The 24,618-nt window shown below is 42.6% G+C and overlaps 1 long non-coding RNA gene across 2 annotated transcripts in view; it reads left to right on the forward strand.

The window, feature by feature from the left end:
• LOC132397966 (uncharacterized) overlaps window positions 1-24,618 on the forward strand; it is a 111,905-nt gene that overhangs the window by 11,456 nt on the left and 75,831 nt on the right. The window contains exon 3 of one of the 2 annotated variants that reach the window (XR_009513495.1): window positions 21,516-21,971. The exons of the other annotated variant lie outside the window; for it this stretch is intronic. This is a non-coding gene — a long non-coding RNA (uncharacterized LOC132397966). Of the gene's footprint in view, window positions 1-21,515; window positions 21,972-24,618 lie in introns of those variants that run through there. 2 annotated transcript variants of the gene reach the window in all.

The following is a 24,618-nucleotide window of genomic DNA, read 5'->3' on the forward strand; positions in this document are numbered from 1 at the left end:
GCAAACATATACCAGCTTGAGTGAAGGTACAGTGTCTTGAGAATGTGGACCATCAGGGTCAAAGGCAATTTTGATCCTGAGGTTATCAGACTTCATTGTCAGCCTTGCACTTTTTTGTCTTCCTGCATTGCACTTTCTCTGTAATTGTCCCACTGTATTTCCAAAGTTGAGGAGTAGCCATGGGCAATCACAAGGACACTAGCTATGCCTGCCTTTTCATTAGCTACATAGAACAGTCCATGCTTGAAGCCTTCCCTAGTTATACTCCCCAGCTCCTCTGCCGCTACGTTGACAAATGCATTGGTGCTGTTTCATGCACCCATGCTGACTTTGTCAAATTTATCAACTTTGCCTCTATTTCCAAACTGCCCTTAAATTCATTTGGTCCTTCTCTGACACCTCCCTTCCCTTTCTCAGTCTCTCTGTCTCCATCTCTGGAGACAAACTGTCAACCAACATCTTTTATAAACCTACTGATTCTTGTGGTTATCTCGACTAAGCTCTTCTCACCCTATCTCCTGTAAATCTACTTTTCCCCTTTCTCAGTTTCTTTACCTGAACAACATGTAGGAGGTAGCTTTCCATTCCAGGACATCAGGGATGACCTCCTTTTTTAAACAGCAGGGTTTCCCTCACTCCACTACTGATTCTGCTCTCATCCACATATCCTCCATTTCTTGTCCATTCACACTCACCCCATCTTGCTGCAGCCTTAACAGTGTTAGAGTTCCCCTTGTTCTTTCCTATCACCCATCAGCTTCCACATCCAACACACTATCCTCCGCAATGTCTGCCATCTCCAAAGGGATCTTACCACAGAACTTTACTTCAGCCCTGCTCCACTTTCTGAAGGGATTGCTCCTTCGGGGATGTCCATTCGTCCCTCCCCACAAATCTCTCTCCCAGGACTCCTTCCTGCAAGTGGCCTAAGTGCTACATCTACCCATACACTCCTTCCCTCACCACCATTCGGGGCCCAGGCAGTCCTTCCAGGTGAGTCAACGCTCACCTGAGAATCTGGTGGGGTTACCTACTGTGTCCGGTGCTTGTCCTCTACACTGGAGAGCCCTGTTATAATTTAGGGGACCGCTTCATTGGGCACCTCTGCACTATGCGCTACAAGTGGAACTTCCTGGTGGCCAAGCATTTTAATTCTGATTCCCATTCCTTTCTGACACGTCGGTCCATGGCCTCCTCTTGAGCCAGGATGAGGTCACCGTCAGGGTGGATGAGCAACACCTTGTATTCCATCTGGGTAGCTCCAACCTTGATGCCATGAATACTGAGTTCTCTTTCCAGTAAACAAATTCCACCTCTTCCCACCCCATTTCCTCTATTCCTCACTCTGACCTTTTTACCTCTTCTCACCTGCCTATCTCTTCCTCCTGGGTCCCCTCCTCTTTCCCTTTGACTACTCTCCTGCTCCTATCAGATTCCTTCTTCTCAAGTCCTTAACCTTTCACGCCTGCCTGGCTTCACTTATCACCTTTCAGCTAGCCTTTTCTCCTTGATGCACCATCAATAACTCTTCGAGGGGTGAGGCGAGATATAGGTTTTTATTGGCTGGAAGAAAGAACAAGCAGCAATTGACCACCATACTCCATCCTGGAGACTGAGGGCAGGGCCCAGGCTCCAATCGCCTTTATACCGGGGTCTTTGGGAGGAGCCACTGTCAGTGGGAGGAGCCACAGGAGCAGTCACCGGGGGTAGGGGGGCGTGTCCAGACTGGTATATGTAGTTCACCACTCTCCTCCCCCTATATTTTTATTCTGGCATCTTCCCCCTTCTTCCTCAGTCCCAAAGAAGGGTATCAGCCCAATTCATTTCCATAGATGCTGCCTGACCTGAGTTCCTCTAACAATTTTTGTGTGTTGCTTTGGATTTTCAGCATCTGCAGACTTTGTCATATTCTGCTTTTTGCTTGGGTTTCCTTTGAACTACCTTGATTATTTACCTGCAGTGTGCAATGATCTGTCCAGATGAAATGCAAGCAAAAGCTTTTCGCTGTATTTTAGTATGTGTGACAGTAATAGACCACTACAAATTACCAATTTCAAATGAGTTGGAGTGAGAAAGGACAAAAATGGGAAGTAACTGTGATGATGGAGCTCAAGCCAGTAACATATAGACTAACACCATCTTAGAGGTGTGTTTGGAATTGGTGAAGGGCTGTTGGTGGCACAGTACCATAGCAGTTAGTGTAACACTTTAAACTGCCAGCGATCATGATTGGGGTTCAATTCCTGTTACTGTTCATCAACAGCTTGCATGTACACCTGGTGAAAGCATGGGTGTCCTCTTGGTGCTTTGTTTTCCTCCCACATTCCAAATATGTACCAACTCAGGCTGGTAAACTGTGGGCATTCTATGTTAGCGCCGCAAACATTGTGACGCTTGTAGGCTGCCCCCAGCACAGTCCTCGGTATGTTTTGGTCATTGATACAAATGATGCATTTCACTGTGTGCTTCGATGTTTTGATCTACATGTGACAAATAAAGCGGATCCTAATCCTGTCTTAATCAGTGATGGTGCAGCTGGCAGAACTCTTGCCTCACATTCCAGCGACTGGGTTCAATCCTGACGTCTGTGCTGTCTATGTGGAGTCTGCATGTGCTTCCAATGATTACATGAGTTTTCTCAGCATGGCGTTGTTTGCTCACACATCCCAAGGACATATGAGTTGGTGGATTAATTTTCTACAGTAAATCACTTGTGTGGTAAGGGAAAAGAATAAAATGCATTAGGGTAGAATTATTGTAAAAGGGTGTTCGATGATTTTTATTTTATTTATTTATTGAGATACAGCGCAGAACAGGGCCTTCTGCTCTTCAAGCCTCACCGCATTACAACCTCTGATTTAAACCTAGCCTATCATGAGACAATTTACAATGACCAATTAACCTACCAACCAGTACGTCTTTGGAAAGTGGGAGGAAACCGGATCAGCTGAAGGAAAACCCATGTGGTCACAGGGAGAATGTACAAATCCCTCACAGACAGTGGTGGGAATGGCACAGCTCTGGTGGATTGAAGAGCCTGTGGTGTGACTCTGACTGAAAGGTGATGTGTTTGGATGTTACAGAGGTGGCCAGCATCTAAACAGTAGAAATACCATCCTGAACTCAGTGTGATGAATGATTTAGTTAACTAAACTAGTGGTAGTTCCATGACTTTTGCCTTAGTGCAGGAGTTCCAAACCTTTTTCATGCCATGGACTCCTACCTTTAATCTAGGGGTCCATGGGCCCCCCACCCCCACCAGGTGGGAAACCTCTCTTAGTGCCACAACAGTCAATGCTGGGACTTGTGTTAACTTATGACTTCAAAGATTAATTATAAAGAAAGAAAGCAAAATTATTTGTTGCATTTGTGCATTAGATAAAGGAATGATTTAGGTTTTACATTAAATGCTTTTTACTCATGCAACTCTAAACCTTTTCAAAAGATTTCTCCCCTTCAGTGACTATCAGTAACTATCCGACAACTACATGGGGCAGGATGATAATGTAGCCGTTAGAGCATAGAAAACCTCCAGCACAATACAGGCCCTTCTGCCCACAATGCTGTGCCAAAACATGTACTTACTTTAGAAATTACCTCAGGTTACCCATAGCCCTCTAGTTTTCTAAGCTCCATGTACCTATCCAGGAGCCTCTTAAAAGACCTTATTGTATCATTGTTAGTACAATGCTTTACAGCACTGGCTGTAAGATTGGGGTTTGGTTCCTGCTGCTGCCTGTAAGAAGTTTCTACTTTCTCCCAGTAACTGCATGGGTTTCCTCTGGGTGCTCTGGTCTCCTCCTACGTTTCAAAGATGTTAGGGTCAGGGTTAGTAAGTTTTGCACATTCTCTGTTGGCACTGTAAGTGTGGCAACAATTACAGGCTGGCCCAACGCATCGCAAGCGGTGACGCAAATGATGCAATTCACTGAATGTTTCGATGTACATGTGACAAATAAATCTAATTTTACTTTATCTAAAAAGTAATTGCTTCTAAAGTACAGCATTTGGAACCATTAACTTAATTAATGCAGTGAGTAAAATGTCTTTACTGTGGTACTTGTAATTAAAAAATTGAGCTTTAAAACCTTAAAACTAGATTCACTTATGAAGGGACTCTATCTTGGGTTTACACCTATACTCTTACTGGGTATAGGTATTAGCCTGGATATGGTGGTGCATGGTCCACCTTTTAACTGTTTGCATCACAGCCTGGTGTGGAAACACCAATGCCCAGGAATGGAAAGGGCTGCAGAAAGTGATGGATACAGCCTAGTCCATCATAGACAAAGACCTCCCCATCACTGAGCACATCTACATAGAGTGCCGCCACAAGAATGCAGCATCCATCACCAAAGACCCCTACCAGGCCATGCTGTCTTTTTGCTACTACCATCAGGAAGGAGGTACAGGAACCTGAGCCCGCACATCACTAAGTTTAGGAGCCATTATTACCCTTCAACCATCAGGCTCCTGAACCATTGTGAACCATTCACTCGCCTGAACATCTAAACTGATTCAACAAACTATAGACTCACTTTCAAGAACTCTACAACTCATGTCCTAAGTATTATTTATTTTATTTGCACAATTTGTTTTTTTGCAAATTGGTTGTTTGTCAGTCTTTGTTTATGCATAGTTTTTCATAAATTCTTTTATAGTTCTTTATCTTCCTGCAAAGGCCTCCAAGAAAATGAATCTCAAGATAGTATATGATAACATACAAGGGGTGAATGATAAGTTCGTGGCCGAAGGTAGAAGGAGTCAATTTTAGAAAACCTAGCACATTTATTTTTCAACATAGTCCCCTCCTACATTTACACTTAGTCCAGTGGTCGTGGAGCATACGGATCTTGGACCTCCAGAAAGTGTCCACAGATGGGTGATCGATAAGTGTGTGGCCTAAGGCAGAAGAAGATGAGTTACTAACTTTAAACTTTCTGCGTATTCACTCAGAGTTGAACTGCATGTTCATGTAACGAGAGCTATATAACTCATCTCTTTCTACCTTAGACCACAAACTTATCAATCACCCCTTGTATATGAACTTTGATAATAAATTTAACTTTGAAGTTGACCTTTGAATTAGCCAGATCCAAAGAGGAAAGGAAAGTGGAAACTAAACATTTCTTGTTCATGTGTAACTCTCAGTCTGAACAGTATACATTGGCAATAATCAGTACAGTGATAAATACAGCAACAAGCACAAGGCAGTGGAATAGTGCATAGTATTGCAAACCGAGACAGTCCAAAATGAAATGCTAAAGTGGTGTAAGAGAAGAAGCAGACACACAAGAGATTCTGTCGATGTTGGAAATCCAGAGTAACACACACAAGATGCTGGAAGAATTGAACCAGTCAGGCAGCATCTATGAAGAGGGATAAACAGTTGCTGTTTCAGTCTGAGATCCTTAATCTGGTTTGGAAAGGAAGGGGAAGAAGACAGAAATTGGAAGAAGTGGAAATAAAGGTTTGAGGATGTGGCTGCACCCCTGGGAAGGGGGTGTAAAAGAGGTAATTGGTTCAGAAGTCTGCTAGTAGTTGGGAAGAAGCTGTTCTTCATTCTGGTTGTCCAGTCTTTTCAGCGCTGATGTCTTCTTCTAGAAGGTTGAAAAGAAAAAATGGCAAGTCCAGGGTGGCAGGCCTCCTTCAGAATCAGAACCAGGTTTAATATCACTCATATGTGTCATACAATTATCTGTTTTGTTGGAGCAGTACAGAGCAATATATAAAGAATACTATAACTTACAGTAAGAAATACACACACACACACACACACACACACATATAATATTAAATAAATGACATTATGTAACAGTTTAAAATTAAATTAAGTAAGTATTGCTAATAGAGACCATATATAGTGAAGTAGTGTTCATGGGTTGGATCATTGTCCATTCAGAAATCTGATGGTAGAGGAGGAGAAGCTGTTCCTTAATGATAATATTAGCTTTGCTGATGATATTCACCTTGAAGATGGACTGGATAGAAGGAAGTGATGAACCTCTGGTGGACTGGGCAGCGTTTATTACTGTTCTCAGGTTTCAATAGTCCAGAGCAGAGCAGTGGCCACATAAGGTTGAAATGTAACCTATCAGGTTACTTTATCTCATTATGTGATGGAAGAATCCCAGGATTAACACAGTAGGGAGGAACACTGGAGTAGCTTTGTCCAGGTTGGAGAGAGCAACCTGATTATTGGAGCTTCTTGCCCTCCTCCAGCTATCACTGCCCTCATCTGGATCCACCTATCATCCACCAGCTCTTGCTCCACCCTACTCCCCTCCCCTGGAAACCAAAGATAGTCTTTCCTGAGGCTGGAGCTCTGTGCATTTGCATAGGTTGGTGGAAAGGACAAATGGGGCTTGTTTTGCTGGAGTTGTTTTGTTGCTTGGCATGATCTGTTTTGTTGTGTTCTCTGTTGTTCTAATTGAGCATTATGGGCCTGCTCCAGTATGTTGGTGCCAGAATGTGTAGCAACACTTGCGGGCTGCCCCCAGCACAACTTTGGATGTGTTGGTTGTTAAAGCGCATGACACATTTATACTGTATATATCAATGAAGCTGTGCTAAGTAAATCTACCTCAGAAATCTGAGATCTAACCTGCTGAGTTCCTCCATCACCTGTTTGGTGCTTATTGAAGAATGTATATTTCACTGATCATGTTTACCTTCCTTTGCAAATAAACAAAAGAAATTACCCCATAAAATCTGAGATGCTAGAAATTCTCAATTGTCATATCACAGATAGGGTGAGAGAAACAGAGTTAATGTTCTTTCATCAGATCTCTGAGATGTCAATTCCCTTTCTATCTCCACAGATGCTTCCTGATGGCTCAGAATTTCCAGCACTTTCTGTTCTTATTTCAGGTTTTTAGTCTCTTTCTCCTGCTTTTTGACACCATGAGAAAAGGCTTTTCTTGTTCCAGCTCAATGCTTCTGAGCTATTGACGAATAAAATATAGGACAGGAGTAGGGAGATATTGGCAAAATAATGAATAGTGCAAAGCCCCTGAGAAAGAATAAATTGAAATCAGATTACAAATTGCTTCCTTCAAAATATACTACTTTATAGGTCTTGAAATGCAATCATTCTTCTTGGCTAAATTGGATGAGCTTTGTACAAATACTAGCTGATTTTAAACCATAGTCATAATCCACAGTATTTGCCTTCTTTGATCATTCCTGCTTTCAATTGCCCTGTCACTGATAGTAATGTACTCATCTACCAGTGTGTCAAAGTTGGGAATCCCTTCTCTGTATCTCCACAGGCTGTTTCTTTAACCAGTGTGTATTTTCCCATCTACTCCTGCATTTCTTTAAATACCCTGGTGTCAAAGTTTTCCATATATCATATGGGCTTATTGTCTGCCATTTCATTATGGCTGATCCATTTCCCTCTCAACTCCATTCTTGTACCTTCTCCCCGTAACCTTTCACATCCTGACTAATCAAGAGCCTATCAACCGTGAACTTAAATGTACCCAGTGACCTGGCCTGCACAGATTCACTACCCTCTGGCTAAAGAAACTTACTTGAGAGTTTTTTTGTGAAGTGTTCTGGAACCGGTTTACTACGTTGAAAAGGCTGTTTAAGTACAAGTTGGCTTTGTTAAAGATGCTAGCTAAATGATTATTAATTAATAAATGCATTTTGAACCATTTGAATCAATCAAATCAATCAAACAGCTTAAAACCTTCTAGATCTCAGTTGATAACAGATTATATTATTGGTGGAACACACACAAGATGGTGAAGGTACTCAACAGATCATGCAGCATCTATAGAGAGCAATAAAGAGTTGATGTTTTGGGCTGAGAATCTTCATCTTTATTCCTCTCCATAGGTGCTGCCTGACCTGCTGAGTTCCTACAGCACTTTGTCTGTGCTCCACCAATAATCTAACTTCTAATCAGCTAAGATGCAAAAGCTTTTAAACTGTTTGCTTGAATCCAGCACTGGCAGAATCTCTTGTGTTTATATTCTTCCCATCCATCTACCACCCTCATATTGTATGTAAGAGCATATTTTTCCATTTTGTGTCTTGAACCTTCTGAGACTTTTGGTGGGAACTTGGCAGTTTGTAATTCAACTTCACTTTTATCATGTTTTTCTCAATTCAAGTGGTTAGCAAAATCCATCAATCTCTGCTTCAAAATTAATTTGTCTGTCTCTGGGTGAGAATTCCAACTGTCTGTCACCGGTTTTAGACTCTCTAAATTAGGGAATATGAGGATAGGTTGAGTGAACTCGGCCTTTTCTCCTTGGAACAACGGAGGATGAGAGGTGACCTGATAAAGGTGTATGAGATGTTGAAAGTGTGGATAGTCAGAGGCTTTTTCCCAGGGCTGAAGTGGGTGCCACAAGAGGACACAGGTTTAAGGAGCTGGGGAGTAGTAACAGAGGAGATGTTGGGGGTAAGCTTTTTACTCAGAGAGTGGTGAGTACGTGGAATGGGCTGCAGGCAAAAGTGGTGGAGGCGGATATGATAGGGTCTTTTAAGAGACTTTTGGATAGGTACATGGAGCTCAACAAAATAGAGGGCTATGGATAAGCCTAGTAATTTCTAAGGTAGGGACATGTTCAGCACAACTTTGTGGGCCGAAGGGCCTGTATTGTGCTGTAGGTTTTCTATGTTAATTAGTATCTAAGAGTGTCGTGATGTGTGCTGGCAATGTCAGAACACAGGTGCATAGGAAAGACAGTCAGAGTCAGAATCAAAATCAGGTTTATTGTCACCAGCACGTGACGTGAAATTTGTTAACTTAGCAGCAGCAGTTCAATGCAGTACATAATATAGCAGAGAAATAATAAATGGAATTTTAAAATTAAATAAATAAATAAATAAATTACTTATATTGAATAGATTTAAGAAAGTGCAAAAACACAACCACTGTATGTTTCAAAAAAAGTGAGGTAGTGTCCAAAGTTTTAATGTCCATTTAGGAATCGGATGGCAGAGGGGAAGAAGCTGTTCCTGAATCACTGAGTGTGTGTCTTCAGGCTTCTGTACCTCTTACCTGATGGTAACAGTGAGAAAAGGGCATGCCCTGGGTGCTGGAGGTCCTTAATAATGGATGCTACCTTTCTGAGACACTGCTTCCTGAGGATGTCCTGGGTACTTTGTAGGCTAGTGCCCAAGATGGAGCTGACTAGATTTACAACCCTCTGCAGCCGCTTTTGGTGCTGTGCAGTAGCCCCTCCATACCAGACAGTGATGCAGCCTGTCAGACTGCTCTCCACGATACAACTACAGAAGTTTTTGAGTGTATTTGTTGACATGCCAAATCTCTTCAAACTCCTAATAAAGTATAGCCGCTGTCTTGTCTCCTTTGTAACTACATCGATATGTTGGGACCAGGTTAGATCCTCAGAGATCTTGACATCCAGGAACTTGAAGCTGCTCACTCTCTCCACTTCTGATCCCGCTATGAGGATTGGTATGTGTTCCTTCATCTTACACTTCCTGAAGTCCACAATCAGCTCTTTCATCTTACTGACGTTGAGTGCCAGGTTGTTACTGCAGCACCACTCCACTAGTTGGCATATCTCAATCCTGTATGCCCTCTCGTCACCACCTGAGATTCTACCAACAATGGTTGTATCGTCAGCAAATTTATAGATGGTACTTGAGCTATGCCTAGCCACACAGTCATGTGTATACAGACAATAGAGCAGTGGGCTAAGCTCACACCCCTGAGGTGTGCCAGTGTTGATCGTCAGCGAGAAGGATATGTTATCAACAATCCACACAGACTGTGGTCTTCCGGTTAGGAATTTGAGGATCCAATTGCAGAGGGAGGTACAGAGGCCCAGGTTCTGCAACTTCTCAATTAGGATTGTGGGAATGATGATATTAAATGATGAGCTATAGTTGATGAACAGCATCCTGACGTAGGTGTTTGTGTTGTCCAGGTGGTCTAAAGCCGTGTGAAGAGCCATTGATATTGCGTCTGCTGTTGACCTATTGTGACGATAGGCAAATTGCAATGGATCCAGGTCCTTGATGAGGCAGGAGTTCAGTTTAGTTACGACCAACCTCTCAAAGCATTTCATCACTGTCGAAGTGAGTGTTCCTTAATAGTCATTAAGGAAGCCCACGTTATTCTTCTTAGACACTGGTATAATTGTTGCCTTTTTGAAGCAAGTGAGAACTTCCACCTGTAACAGTGAGAGAATGAAAATGATGTAGAGGTCTCTGATGTAGAGACATTGACTAGAGATTATTCATAAAAATTACAACGGAACATCAGTGACTTGGCTGAGTGACACCACAAGACGTAACATTCTCAAAACTAGAACCCCACGATTAGCTCTAAGTAATACAAGTAACATAAGTAACATGGAATCCCTGGGATTATCAAAATAAATTTTACAAATTTAAACAGAAGATACCAGGTGACCATATTATAAAGTTCAAGTCACCTTGAGGAAAAACACAAGGAACTCTAAACAATTAACGACTCTCTTAACAATTAAACAATCCACTGCTCTGAAAACCTTGGAGCCCAAAGCTCTCCAACTTCCTGCACAGGCCTGAAGAGCTTGTTACAAAGCATCCATCCTGTCAGTCCATGGCTTTCTCTACTGCCACAATGAGGCCACCCTCAGTCTTTGATGCACCATCAATAATTCTCTGAGACATGAGGGGAGATATCGGCTTTTATTGGCTGGAAGAAAGAACAAGCAGCAATTGACCACCACACTGCATCCTGGAGACTGAGACCGGGGCGGAGTCCCCAATTGCCTTTATACCGGAGTCCGTGGGAGGAGCCACAGGAGCAGTCAGTGGGGGGGGGGGGGGGGGGGCGTGTCCAGACAGGTATATGTAGTTCACCACAGTCTTTAACCCTTTATCTTTTCCATCTATCACCTCCCAGCTTCTTACTACACTCCCCCCTCCCCTACCTGCCTACCTTCTCCCTCACCTGGGCTCACCTATCACCTTCTGGCTTGTACTCTGCCTGCCCCTCCCCTCCTCCAGTTTTGTATTCTGGTTTCCTTCCCCTTCCTTTGAAGTCCTGCTGAAGGGTGTGGCCCAATACTTCGACTGTTTATTCCTCTCCATCAATGTTGCCTGACCTGCTAAATTCCTCCGGCATTTTGTATGTTACTCTGGGTTTTCAGCACATACAGAATCCTTTTGGCGTAAGTTTCAGTATCTAAGATTGACCATTAGCTTTTAGTCTGAATCAGAAAGTTTTTTTAACATTAGATGACTTGGATGTTCACTACTCAGTTTATTTTTTTCCCTGAGTTTACTTCATTAAAAAATTAACAACAGCTACAGTACCTGTCTTTCAGCTGCATTTGCCATTCAAAAGTTAAAATAAGAATATAGATTTTGAAGATTTTCCTTGATTTGGGAATGGATGGCCAATTCTTAATGGGCTAAGAATATCAGGTTGATTGGCATCTCATTCATTTAATCCAAGATCCACATTTTGGGAATTTCACTGTTGTTCCTTGAATAGTCAGAGTCTTCAGTACCTCTGTTTTAGAAGGAAGTTTGTCCTACGTAACACACACAAAATGCTGGAGGAACTCAGCAGGCCAGGCAGCATCAACAGAAAAAAATACATTCAATATTTCAGGCCGTGACCCTTCACCAGGACAATGAATTTCCTGAAATGTGGAACTTTGATTAAAAATGAGGAGTCAGAGTAAGAATGTGGGGGGAGGGGAGGGAGGGACACAAGGTAATTGGTGACACTGGGAGGGGGGAGAGTGATGAAGTAAAGAGCTGGGAAGTAGATTGGTGAAAGAGATACAGGGCTGGAGAAGGGGGAATTGATAGGAAAGGACAGAAGGACACAGAAGAAAGAAAGTGGGAGGAGCACCAGAGGGAGGTGATGGGCAGGTAAGGAGATAAGATGAGAGAGGGAAATGGGAATGGGGAACGATGAAGGTGGGGCATTATTGCAAGTTCGAAAAATTGATGTTCATTCCACCAGGTTGGAAGCTACCCAAAATGAATATGAGGAGTTGCTCCTTTAATGTGATTGTGGCCTCCTCACGACAGTAGAGGAGGCCATGGACTGACATGTCGGAATGGGAACGGGAAGTGGAATTAAAATGGGTGGCCGCTGGGAGATCCCGCTTCTTCCGGCAGATGAAGTGTTGGTGCTCGGTGAAGCAGTCTCACAATCTGTCGGTCTCACCAATATACAGGGGGCCGCACCGGGAGCACTGGATACTGTAGATGACCCCAACAGACTCACAGGTGTAGTTTCACCTCACCTGGAAGGACTGTTTGGGGCCTTGAATGGTAGTGAGGGAGGAGGCATATACTTGTTCTGCTTGCAAGGATAAGTACCAGGAGGAGCTCAACAGGTCAGGCGGCATCTGTGGAAATGAATCAAGAGTCAAAGTATTGGGTCAGACCTTTCAGCAGGACCGAAAAGGAAGGGGAAAGAAACAAAAACACAAAGGTTGGGGGGAAGGGAAGAAGTGCAAGCTAGAAGATGATAGGTGAAACCACGTGAGTGGGAATGTTAGTGGGTGGGGGAAGGGAGATAAAGTAAGAAGACTGGAGGTGATAGGTGAGAAGTGAAATGAACAGTCAACGTTTCCTCAAGACTGGAAAGGAAGCAGGAAGATGCCAGGATAAGAAGGTGGGAGAAGGGGAAGGGGTACAAGCTTGGAGATGATGGATGAACAAGGTACAGGTCTGCAGAAGAAGGAATATGATAGAAGAGGAGAGTAGGCCATGGGAGAAAGTGAAGGACAAGGGGCACCAGGGGAAGTGATGGACAGGTGAGGAGAGGTGGTAACAGGAGAGCCAGACTGTGGAATTGAAGAAGAAAGAATGTCCTATAATTGTTATATCCTTTGGAAACAACCTTTTTGCATATTTTGTGCTTTTACATAATTTGTGCCAAAGCTGGTCCCATGGTGAAAGTTGTATCTCCAGCTATAACTTGGTGCGGTAGAGTAGTGCTGCAGCAGTGACCCAGGTTTGATTCCCACCACTATTGTCAGGAGTTTGTTTGTTCTTCTCATGACTGTATGGGTTTCCTCTGTATGCTCTGGTTTCTTCCTATGTCCCAAAGATGTACAGTTGAGGATGTTTAATTGGTCACATGAGTGGAATTGGATGGTGCGGGCCTATTGGGCAGGAAAAGCCTGCTACCATGCAGTATCTCTAATATAAATAAATAAAATCACAAACACCAATGCAGTTTTTAGCTTCACCAAATAAACATGCAGCATAGCCAATCCTTCAAAAAGATGAAAAAAAAAACTCAGACCTACTCCCAAGATGTAAATCTCTTAAGAGCAGAATGGCTGACGAATGTACTGTAGAGGTTACTGCCTCTTGAGAAGATGCTTTCCTCTGAGGTGGATGGAAGGCTACATATGTAAAGTTAACATTTCTTCAAAGGCAAATTGATATTTTGGCCTTTGTTGAGAAGGGGTTAACTTGTAAGAGTAGGGAAGTTTTGATACAGTTGTCCTAAGTGTTGGCAAACCTACACCTAGAGGACTGTGCACAGTTTTGGACCTTACCTAAACATTAATACACTATTATTGGACCTAATCCAAACAGGATTCACCAGGTTTATTCCTGGGATGGGAGGTCTGTCCAATTAAGAGAAGCTACATAGACAGGTTGAGTTAAGAAGAAGGAGCTGGATAGGGTAGATGTTGAGATGATTTTACTGGGAGGAGTCACAAAAAAGGGATCATTGTTACAAAGTGAAGAACTGGTCACCTAAAGCTGAAAATCATAAACACAAGAAATTCTGCAGATGCTGCAAATCCACTCACACACAATGCTGGAGGAACTCAGCAGGTCATGCAGCATCTATGGAAACGAATAAACAGTTGGCGTTTGGGATGAGACGCTTTGTCAGTGCTGGAAGGAAAGAGGAAGATGCCAGAATAAAAAGGAGAAGATAGGCAGATGAGAAGAGGTAAGAGGCTAGACTGGGGAATAGAAGAAGATAGGCGAAGGAGGTATTTTTTTTTTACCAGAAGGAGAAATTGATATTCATGCCATCACTTTGGATTCTCTCTCTGGCCTTTTACCTTTTCTCACCTTCCTATCGCCTCCCATGAGTCCCTTCCTCCTCTTTCTCCTCTGATCCACTCTCCTCTCCTATCAAATGCTTTCCTCTCCAGCTCTTTATCTTTCCTATCCATCTGGCTTCATCTATCACCTTCGAACTATTCTCCTTCCCCACCTTTTTATTCTGACATCTTCCCTTTTCCCTTCCAGTCCTGAAGAAGGGTGTCAGCCCGAAATGCTGACCGCTTATTGTTTTCCATAGACGCTGCCTGACCTGCTGAGTTTCTCCAGCAATTCCCATGTGTAACTTCATCTAAAGCTAAAGCTGGTTTTTTAGAAGCTCTGGAATCCTCAGCAGGTGCTAAAGGCTAGTTCATCAGATATGTTTCAGGTGGAGGTAGATAAATATTTGAAAGATGGAGAAACTAATGAATATGGATGACATGCATAGTAGGGGAGTTGAGGCCAGCATTGATTTATTTTCTTCTTTCCAAACTCCTTTCTGGCATAATCTCTTTGGGGAATATGAAATTGCTTGTTAAACTGCAGCAATCCAAACAGTTTGTAAGTTACCAAAGCAGTTTTCATCTTAACTGATTTGTAATATAAATCTTCTTTTCCCAATATCCAGCTGCCATTTTAGTGAAAACTCCTTGAACAGAAATCAGAAATTCCACTATCAGAAAGTGCTTGAAACAGACGTCGCTGCCTGATTAGTAATGAACATACTGATCATTCTAAAGCTGTTTTTTCCCCTTCCATCTCTTGGAGATTGTTGCATTCATTGACAGTCCATTCAAGGAGGACTGGAGATTATAAACTCTGCATTTATTAAAGTATGCTATCAACAGAGAAAAAGAAAAATGATTTTAGTTTATACAATTACACCAGCAAAGCATAAGGCTACAAATATTGTACTTTACTTCTCAAGATGGCAAGGCTACTTTCAGAAAAATGTCCATTTTTAAACCTAGGAAGGGAATTCCTGTGATGATGGCCCAGTTACAACATTGGACATTATTCTAAGAAGCCCACTCTTATAACATGGAGTTCAAGGGTACCAAACAACACAGCAATGCTGATGGCTTGACATATCTTCTGCTGTTGGCAACTGAAGAAGAAAATGCTTCATACTGTGACCTAGCTCTAGGGCTACTCATGAGCTTCATGTTTCTGAATGCTGTGGACTGTCTTTCGAAGTGACCAACGATTATACCAATGAAGTCAACCACCTCAGCAAAGACTGTCTTTGCTTTGAGGACCATCTTCACCAGAAATGGCTTGCCAGAACAAATTGTGAGTGACAATGGACCACAATACACTTCAGAAAAATTCTGATTGTTCACGAAGAAAAATGGCATTGGACATTTCAAGTCAGCCCTTCAACACCCAGTAACAAATGGGTTAGCTGAAAGGTTGATTCAAACCTTCAAGAAGTTCATTAAAGCAATGGACAAGGAGGACGTTTCTCTGCAGCACAAGGTGGACAGCTTCCTTTTTGAGTATTTGAACTCTGTTCATGCAATGACAAGTCAAACACCGGCAATGCTGTTCATGAGCAGGAATCTGAGATCTCACACAGACCTCCTGAGACCAGAACTATGTATGGAAGTACTGAATAAACAGTTCAGCTAGTTGCCAAGTGAAGCAGTAAGGAGTTTTGAGATTGGACAGGAAGTCCTAGCATGTGATTACTGAAAAGACCAGTGGATGTCATGTAGTCTTGTAAGATAGCTACAAGAACTGGACCACTGATGTACAGAGTGGATGTTGAGATTAGACGTGGAGTCATCATGTGGACCAAGTACTGGATGTTCAACCGAAGAACGCACCTGAGTTGACTGTGTCCAACAAGACGGATGCATTACAGTCCCCGGACTTACCTCAGTGATGATCATTTCACTAACAGCAACATGACACTGGAAACCAAGAATTTTGTCTTAGACAAGCCACCTACCAAACCTGACGCCACTCTACAGGTCCAGAGATGTGATGAGAACGTTATCGTTGACAAGACACCTGCCAAACCTAATGCTACTCCACAGGTACAGAGGCACTATCCTGAAAAAAAACAGAGTGCCACTCAGAAACTGAACCTTTAAAACTGTGAAGTTAGTCATGGGCTATTATCGTGAAAGCATGTTTATTTGGAATATGGGTTTATGAAAAGGAAATTGAATCTTTTGTACATATATGGTTTTATGTTACATTAATCTAAAGGGGGAGGAAGTGTAATAAATGGATGTATCTCCTTTAGAGCAATGACTTCCTCCAGCACTACATATTGATCTGTTGTCTGTGCATGTACTGTTGTCTACACATGTGCATTGTTTTCTCTCTCTCTCTGCAATGTGAATACACCAGTTAAATCCATCTTCTGTGTGCCTGCTTTTATTTAGTTGATACATAGTTGTGCATAGACACAACAATTTTCCCTTCTTACTTCACAGAGGCAGCAGAACTCTGGGGAGAATAGAAAAATCTAATTCTCATTCTTGGAGCATAAAACACCACAGCCCAGGACCAGCCAATGATGTTGTGTCAAACTAGTTCAGCTGGTAATTAAATGCCTAACTAGTCTAATCCCTCTCTTCTCACTACTGCCATCAGGAAAGAGGTAGAGGAGCCTTAGGTCCCATACCACCAGATTCAGGAACAAGTTATTATCCTTCAACTATCGGAGTCCTAAACAAGCATGGATAACTTCACTCACCTCCACACTGAACTGATTCCATAACCTATGTACTCAAGTTTGATGACTCTACAACTCATGTGTATTAATTAATTGATTAATTATTATTTGTTCTTTTGCATTTACACAGCTTATCTTTGTAAATTGGTTGTTTGTCAGTCTTTGTGTGCAGGTTTTTATTGATTCTATTGTATTTCTTTGTTCTACTGTGAATGCCCACAAGAAAATGAATCTCAGGGTTGTATGTGGTGATATATACCTACTTTGATAGTAAACCTACTTTGAGCTTTGAATTTCTAGTTCAAGTCCAAGTTTCAAATTTCAAGATTAATGTTTAGTTATTGTTAACAATACATGAATATAGCCAAAAGAAATAGTGTCCTTCCAGGGCCAAGGTGCAAAGCACATAACCAACAGCACACTGCACATAGCACATAGCACAAATAACACTTGTGCTGTTTCAAAAGAACTACAGTTACAAAGAGAAAGAAACGATAATACACTCCAAGTACTTTAGTTGACCTGTTGTAGTTTGTTCTCCCATCAAGTGAAGACTGGAGGGCAGCATTGACGGGAGTGGCCAGGCCCAATCCAGTACAAAATCCAATGGCTTCACTGTCTCCTTTGCCAGCGACCCCCAACAGGCGCCTCCGAGTCATGTGGGCTTTGTCCACGCAACAAAACCTTGCTGTTGATGTCACCAATGAACCCATGAACTGGGCTTGCACTATTCTACATTATCAAAGTCCCACAGGGTCTAGTGATCACAATGAAAATGTTCAAAACAATCTCTTGTACCTTTTTTCGACCATGCATCATCTCAGCACAATGGTACACAACAAGTCCACGACTTGCACAATGTCCATGTTCCTCTATTTACTGCACATGCCTGTGCCCATTTAAGAGCCTCGTAATTGGCTCTATCTTATTTGCCTCCACCACTGTCCTTGGCAGTTCATCTCACCTCTCTCTGTAATAAACATGTCCTGATAATTTTTGGACTGGCACCCTTTCACCTTAAATGCAAGCATCAATGAAGGATGGCTCAACCAATCAATAAACCGCACAAAACGTTTGCCAAAAGAGAATATGATTGTAACTAATTTTAAATTGCAGAGAGACTAGGTTCCAATCAAATCATGCCAAATGGATGGGAGCATGCAACTAGAATAAATAGTGAAATTCAATGACAGGCTGTCCTCTTGCAGCGATAATAAAAAAGCATTACAGCAAAGAAAAGGGCCATTCAGCCTATCTAGTCCATGGTGACCTGATATACTGCCCAGTATAAGGTTGGCATAGATTCCAATAAATTTCAACGAAGAGGTGATCAAATTCCTGAGAGTGAAGCAATCCAGTTAAAGGGTATATATTTGGGTGGCTGTAAATTTGTGATTATGTTACTTTGAGGATTTGGAGAGAATATTGTTTCCTGGCTTGGCACCAATTCTGTGCCATTTCTTTGTCTCCTCAATAAAGCTTCTGGTGGGCTATCTGGGCATTTTGTGGAATGTAAATGTTTTGGGGTGCTGCTGATGGAGGCAGATTGGGCAGAGATGAAGGTCTACTTCTTTAAACCATGATTGGGTATTTCTGTTGAGTAGGTATCAATTTTCCAATATTTTTGTGTGTTTGGTGGGGTGGCTCGGTAGTATAGTGGTTAGCGTAAATGCTTTTCAGAGCCAGTGATCAGAATTTTGTGGTTCAATCCCCACAACAGTCTGTAAGGAATTTGTACATTCTTCCTGAGATTGCATGATTTCCTCCAGGTTCTCCAGTTTCTACCCACATTCCAAAGATGCATGTTAGGGTTAGTAAGTTGTGGGCATGCTATGTAGGCATGGGAGCCTGGCAATAGTGGTGGGCTGCACTCAGCGCATATTCTTACTATGTTGATTGTTGTCACATGCATTGGCAAGAGGAGCGAATTAAATGAAACCTTCTGATGAAAATGCCAACTGTTTACTTTTTTCCATAGATACTGCCTGGCCCACTGACTTCCTCAAGCATTGTGTGTGTATTGCTTTGATTTCCAGCATTCACAGATTTTCTCTTGTTAATACATGGAACTAGTTGTTATCAGTGAGCCAGTGATGCCAATTGTGAGTGAGATTCATTCCACAAGAAGAAAGAAATGACGAGATCATTTCCAAATAAAGGGACTCCTTTCATCAGACATCAGACTGGCTAAAATGTTTATCAGCAGGCTGCACTCTTTTTATAAACTGGAACAACATATATAGTAAACATTAGAAGTTCTGCAGATTGCTAGAAATCCAGAATAACACACACAAAATACTGGAGGAACTCAGCAAGTCGATGTTTCAGGCTGAGAACCAGATCTATGGCTTGGACAAGTGTAAAATGCAGAAAAGAAAATGCCTTTAAAAGAACAAGAACAGGAAATCATAAATCACATCATTAATTGATTCTTCAGAAAAGAAAAGTATTAGAGCTAGTTTCTTTTAGCTGTGTTTGAAACATGGATGGATATGTTTTCTATGCTTATTTAATATAATTGTCTCCAGTCAATGAACTGAATCACATCTTGTAATATAATTTTAATTTTACGATGAATTATGCAAACTATAACATTTTCAGTGATTTGCAGAGGAATTGCTCTCTATAGAGCCATTGCACAAAGGTATAAACTATGTGAAACAACATTAAGTAATATTGTTAGTACTTTTCTTTCAGAGGTACACTACATTTCACTGTAAATAAGCTCTGTAGTTGCAGTTTATAACATTATGTCAATGGCTGACAAGTTGTGAGCTACTCCACATCATTGACATATACAAATCCTGTATTTTATTTGCCTCCTCAATGCAATTTGTAGCAAGGCAGCTGGTGGACTGTAAACAAAATGCTGGAGGAACTCAGCAGTTCATGCAGCATCTACAGAGAGTGTCTGCCCAAAATGTTGACTCTTCATTCCTGAGTTTCTCCTGCAGTTTGTGTGTGTTACTCTGGATTTCCACCATCTGGGGAATCCCTTGTGTTTATTATAGAACACTGGCATTATTTTGGGGTGCTGCTGATGGAGGGGGATTCCTCTGTAATGGTCTGGGAGATTGTGGCCTGGTGTTTGTCGGTGGGGCCAGGCTGTCGGGGTAGGTATGTGGAGATGCCTGAGAGATACGGTCTAGCTACTTCAAGGCAGAAGCCAGTCATCCAGATCACAACAGGACTGCCCTTGTCAGGGTTCGTGGAGAGTTATGCATTCAGTGATTCAGTGGGAGAGGGGATGGAGTGGGAGAGAGGGATTGAAAGATGCACTTGTTGCTGTAGCAAGTGTTAGAAGAGATAAGAAAAAGAGAGGGTAAGAGGGCAGAATGGTGCATCCAAGCGGAAGAGAAGAGCTAGTGATGTGGGAAAGGGTCATCATTGTGGGAGGTTTTGTGAAGATTTCTTACAAACGTATTAGGCTTAGAGGCTGAGGTGACGGAAGGACAGATGAACAGCATGATGAGGACAAAAAGCTTATTCAGTTGCAGTGCAGGGTTACAAAGCTGAGCACTGGAGAGGGGCAAGTCAGAGGTCATGGACGTCTCATTCTAGAGATGCAGAATAGAGAGAGATGAACTGAACCAAACAATAGGAAAGCCAAATACAGGAGACATTGCAGATGCTGGAATGGTTCAACCCCCACAAAATGCTGGAGGAACTCAGCAGTCCAGGCAGCATCCATGGAGAGGAATAAACAGTTGATGTTTCAGAATGAATCCCTTATGAGAATAGGTTGAGTGAACTTGGCATTTTCTCCTTGGGGTGATAGAGGATGAGAGGTGATCTGATAGAAGTGTACAAGATGATGAGAGACATTGATCACTTGGAAAGCCAAAGGCTCTTTCCCAGGGCTGAAGTGTTTAACATGGGGAGGGTGGGGGCATAGTTTCAAAGTGCTTGCAAATAGGTACAGATGGGATGTCAGAAGTAAGAGTTTCAACACAGAGTGGTGGGTGTGTGGAATGCATTGCCAGCAACAGTGGTTGAGGCAAATACAATAGGGTCTTTTAAGAGACTCTTAGATACATGGGGCTTAGAAAATTAGAGGGCTATGTTGTAGGGTAATTTTAGGCAGTTTCTAAAGTAGATTACATAGTTGGCACAACATTGTGAGCTGAAGGCCTGTAATGTGCTGCAGATTTCTATGTTCTATGTAATCATAATCATGAGGCAGACATTAATAGAGACCTGCAGTAAATTGGAATCAAAAGATATAAACTCACTGGCCACGATATTAGGTACCTCTGTACACCTGCTTATTAATGCAAACATCTAATCAGCCAATCATATGTCAGCAACCCAGAGCATAAAGGCCTGTAGGCATAGTCAAGAGGTTCAGTTGTTGTTCAGACTACAGATCAGTCAGAAGGGGGTAGAACTGTGGTCCACGGCCCAGTGGTTGGGCACCACTGATCTAAATGACTTAGACCGTGGAATAATTGCTGGTGCCACGCTGGATGATTTGAGTATCTCAGATCTGCTGATCTCCTTGGACTTACACACACAACCATCTCTAAAGTGTATTGAAAATGGTGGGATAAACATTTAATGCATGACAGTTCTGTGGGAGAACATACCTTGTTAATGAGGGAGGTCAGAGGAGAATGGCCAGACTGGTTCAGGCTGAGAAGAAGGTAACAAAAACTCAAGTAACTGGTATGCAGAAGTACATCTCTGACCGTACAACACTTTGAACCTTGTGGATAGTCTACAGCAGCTGAAGACCACAAACATACACTCAGTACTTTACTAAATACAGGAGGTACCAATTGCTACTGTACTAAAGAGACTCTTTGTTCTTTAGATTTTCTATGTGCAAGTCCAGTTGATGCATTACTGTCCTTGAGGGATGAACGAAGACGGTTGCTTCAGATGTCAGGAACAAGGTGTGAGGACAGTTGTAAGAAATCTCGACTTTTTATGGTGCAAAGGGGAAAACTGGGAAAAAGAGGATTCAGATACCAGGAACTGCAGGTGTTGCAGTCTAGATATTTTTCCTGCACTTCTTTCTTTGTTAATAGTCTCACCACAGCTTCTGTAATTAGAGTATAGCAGATGTTCCACTTTGGAGCTTGCCTGTGTGGAGTAAAAGAGAAAAAAATGTTGTTTATTATGAAACAAGTCTGATTTCCAATGCACTTATCTGAACGAATGACTAATTACATAAGCTTTGTAATGGATAATGAATCCTCTCTGCTTTGCTTTTAACTTTTGTCCGAGCACGAAAGAGAAATGTCTGTAACCATGCTGATTAGTGTCCTTTGCTCCAGGCTGTGGAGAGATGGCCCAGCTCAGGTCTAACAATTAAACTAGTTGCAGTGAGTACCCAACAAGAATGACACTTACAACAGTATGTCTGTTGATCGCTATTTAAGTGAAGTGGTAATGATGGTGTAATATGCATCACATTTTCACTCATTATGTCCTCAGCAACAGTGGTCATTAGGACATCTGTTTATATCAGGTATCTTGTTTTGAAAGACAAAGCAAAGCCCTGATTTCTGTTTAAAGAGGTACTGCCGATGAGTCCACAGATCGGCCGTTACCTCAGCACTAAATTGCACCCAAATTTAATTAGGGGACCTCTTCATCGAGCACCTCCACTCTACTGCCACAGACAGAATCTCGAGGAAACCATCCTTTCCAACTTGACTTCCCATTCCCACACTGACATGTCAATCCATAGCTTCCTCCACTCCTATGATGAGACCAAGTGCAAGCTGGAGAGAAACACCTCATATTCTGTCTGGGTCACCTCTGACTTGATGGCATGAACATTGGTTTTTCTAACTTCTTGTAACCATTCTCTTCACTTTATCTTTTTGTTGGTATTTCTCTCATTCTGGCAGGATACTTGGGAGTGTGGAGGAGCAGAGGGATCTGGGGGTACATGTCCACGATCCTTGAAAGTTGCCTCACAGGTAGATAGGGTGGTTAAGAAAGCTTATAGTGTTAGCTTTCATAAGTCGAGGGAAAGAGTTTAAGAGTTGCAGGGTAATGATGCAGCTCTATAAAACTCTGGTTAGGCCACACTTGGAGTACTGAGTCCATTTCTGTTCGCCTCACTATAGGAAGGATGTGGAAGCATTGGAAAGGGTACAAAGGAGATTTACCAGGATGCTGCCTGGTTTAGAGAGTATGCATTATGATCAGAGATTAAGGGAGCTAGGGCTTTACTCTTTGGAGGGAAGGAGGATGAGAGGAGACATGATAGAGGTATACAAGATATTAAGAGGAATAGATAGAGTGGACAGCCAGTGCCTCTTCCCCAGGGCACCACTGCTCAGTACAAGAGGACATGGCTTTAAGGTAAGGGGAGGGAAGTTCAAGGGGGATATTAGAGGAAGGATTTTCACTCAGAGAGTGTTTGGTACATGGAATGCACTGCCTGAGTCAGTGGTGGAGGCAGATACACTAGTGAAATTTAAGAGACTACTGGACAGTATATGGAGGAATTTAAGGTGGGGGGGGTTGTACGGGAGGCAGGGTTTAAGGGTCGGCACAATATTGAGGGCCGAATGGCCTGTACTGTGCTGTATTTTTCTATGTTCTATGTTCTAACGGCTCTCTCACCCCTTTTCTTCTCTTCTCCCTGCCCTCATGTCCTGCCCAACAACTCCCTCCAGTTCCCCACCTTCATCCACTGTCTTCTCCGATCATATTCCTCCTTCTTCCGCCCTTTTGCCTCTTCCACCTATCCCTCACAATGCTTCACATCAATCCCCCATCCAGACAAAACTTCCCCCTCACCTGGTCTCACCTACTACCTATCACCTATTAGACGATAAAAATCCTCAGATGCTGGAAATCCAAACAACTCACACAAGATGCTGGAGGAACTCAGCAGGCAAGGCGGCATCTACGGAAAAGAGTAAACAGTTGACATTTTGGGCTGTGATGTCTCGGTCTGAAACGTCAAGTGTTTACTTTTTTCCGTACGTGCTGCCTGGCCCGCTGAATTCCTCCAGCATTTTGATGTGTGTCACCTATTACTTGCCACCTCGTACTATTTCCCCTCCTCCCACCTCTTAATCTGCACCTATCCTTTCCAGTCATGATGAAAGGTCTCAGGCCAAGTTGTTGACTGTTCATTTCCCTCCATACCTGATTTGCTGAGCTTCTCCAGCATTTTGTGTGTGTTAAACCATTCAAACAGAAGCCTGAGGCTGCAGCCATTTTATTCTCCCAAACACATTGGGTGAGCGCCCACAGAAAGTGGGCAATGGACCTGATCCAAAATTGTCTGCCAGGGCTGTATCAGCCATGGTGGAGGTGTTTGAAATGTATTGCCTAGTAATGGCATGGTAGGGCGCACAGGTTCTTTGAAAATTGCATTAACTATGCAGGGCTGAGGTAGATCACTGGTTAGGGAATGGCTTAGCATTAGGCTTAGTCTCAATCATGCACATCTCTTCATCTCAGTAGGAAATTACAAGGCATATTTATACCGTTGTGAATTGTAAATTCTCATTATCTGAGGGCAGCATGAAAGCATAGTGGTTATTACAGCGGCAGCTCACCTAAGTTCAGTTACACTGCTGTCTGAAAGGAAGTACAGTCAGACAAAAAAAGTAGTTCATGTCCCTAAGTCCATGAATGTTGTAGCAGTCTGCAGTCAAGAAAAAATACAGCTTGTCTTCTGCTGAGCGAACACTGGAGAGCAGCAGTGACGCCTCTGGCACCGACTCTGACGCATCTCTCTTGGATGCAGCGAGCAGGCGATATCGTGGCCTAAGACTTAGTCCTCACTATGATCAAGGCCACTCAGCTCCCCAGCCATCTGCACCCGCCATTTGCCAATAAACCAATGAACCGGACTTGCAATATTCCACATTATCAGAGTCTAACGGGTTTGAGCAATCACAAGAAAAGCGACTATCTCTATCCAACTGCACACCAACTTCATG

Source organism: Hypanus sabinus, chromosome 8 (assembly GCF_030144855.1).
Source record: "Hypanus sabinus isolate sHypSab1 chromosome 8, sHypSab1.hap1, whole genome shotgun sequence".
Classification (NCBI taxonomy): Eukaryota; Metazoa; Chordata; class Chondrichthyes; order Myliobatiformes; family Dasyatidae; genus Hypanus; species Hypanus sabinus.